This window comes from Tupaia chinensis, unplaced genomic scaffold (assembly GCF_000334495.1).
Source record: "Tupaia chinensis unplaced genomic scaffold, TupChi_1.0 Scaffold140464_1, whole genome shotgun sequence".
Taxonomy (NCBI): Eukaryota; Metazoa; Chordata; class Mammalia; order Scandentia; family Tupaiidae; genus Tupaia; species Tupaia belangeri.
This window is the reverse complement of record NW_006200341.1, coordinates 790,990-792,903: the sequence shown is the minus strand read 5'-3', so window position 1 is coordinate 792,903 and position 1,914 is coordinate 790,990.

The following is a 1,914-nucleotide window of genomic DNA, read 5'->3' as shown; positions in this document are numbered from 1 at the left end:
CCAAAAAAAAAAAAAAAAGATATTGGACTCCCATGTGGCCGACCACAGTTCGAGTCTCAGACCTGGCAGCTTGCTCTCTCACTTCCCCTCCTCTCTTTTTCTCTAAAATTAAAAAATAATACTACTACATAAAACTCATTAGCTAATCAACTTTTTTTTAAAAAAAGAGGCTCTCCCACATGTTCTAGAGATGCAAAGACAACCTGTTTACAGGGCAATTCTGTCAATATTTCGAGTCCCTTTTTTTTGTTTTTTAAGATAACATGTAAGGCCCATGCACTCACCAAAGAGAGGCAGAGAGTGAGGGAGAGTGAGAAAACACCCCCTGAAGGAATGGCCGTGCTGCAATGCCTTCTCCTCTTGGGATTTTGGACGTGCACGCACACACCAACCTGGCGTGTTTTTCAAACTGCTGGTCCTGGGACTTGAACTGCACAATCAGCCATTTAGGATCCAGCAGGCTTAACTACGCCACAGGCTGGCCCTCGAGGGAATTTACTTTATTTATTTATTTATTTGTTTGTTTATCTGGAGAGGTTTTTTGCTATAGGGCGCGTGCACTCTCCAGACAGACAGAGAGACAGAAACTGAGAAATCAGCCTCCAGGGGGGATGGCCACGCCATAATCCCTTCTCCTCCATTCTCCTCTCGGGATCTTGGGCACGCACGCACAAGAGCCCGGAATGAGTTTAAGCCACTGGGTCTGGGACTCGAACTGCCGTCGACTACGTGGGAGTTCAGTGACATAGCCATGACGCTAACTGCTGGTCCCCTTTATTTTTTTGTTTTAAGTTCCTGCCATAGGGCACGTACACTCTCCGGAGAGACAGTGAGAAATCTCCCTAAGGAGGGACAATCACATGGCGATCCCTTCTCCTCTCTCCTCCTTCAGGATTTCAAGGGGGCACACACACACACACACACACACACACACACACACACACGTTCCTGGCATAAGTTTCAAGCTGCCAGGTCTGGGACTCGAACCACATTCGACCATGTGGGGGTCCAGTGCCTTAACCACTATGCTACCTCTGGCCCGAGGGCATTTCCTTTTGCCTCAGCAATCCTACTTGCAAGACTATATCCTGCAGCCATTCCCGGTGTGCAGTGACACTTACACCAGGGTAGTGAGGCCACCTTGTTTGTGACAGTAACCTATTAGTCACACCAGCTCATTCACCGGGGAAGCCACGAATAACCCATGGAATAATAATATTCCCCAGAGAACCAAAGAGCCTGGGCCTGGGAAACAGCCCAGGGCTCTCTCCACACTTAAATGGAAAGAATTCCGGATGGTGCAGGGCCAGCAGATAGCATGGTGGTTAAGGTGCTGGACTCCCACGTGACCGACCATGGTTTGAGTCCCAGACCTGGCGGCTTAAAAATCATATAGGGTGTGTGCGCGTGCGTGCCCCAAATCCTGAGAGGACAATGGAGGAGAAGGGATTGCAGCGTGGTCATCCACCCTTTTTAGCAGGCATAGGCACCCTATGGCAAAACTAAATAGTAAATAAATTACTTAATTTTTTTTTTCAGATGGGGGCCAGCCAGTGGCAGCATGGTGGTTAAGGGTGCTGGACTCCCACGTGACTGACTGTGGTTCGAGTCCTGAACCTGGTGGCTTGCCTTCTCTCTTTCTCTTTTTCTCTCTGGTCAAATTAAAATAAATAAATGGATAATAAAGTGAAATGAAATAATTATTTCAAGCAAAGAAAAAAATTGCAGATGGTGCAAAACAGAGAGTAGACAGGACAAGACTTTTGCTAGATTTTTTTTTTGAAGAATTACTTTATTTATTATTGTTACTATTTTTAAAATTGCTATAGAACACATGCACTCACCAGAGAGACAGAGAGAGAGAGGAAAAGTGAGAAAGCAAGCCACCACATCCGGGATTCGAACCACAATCAA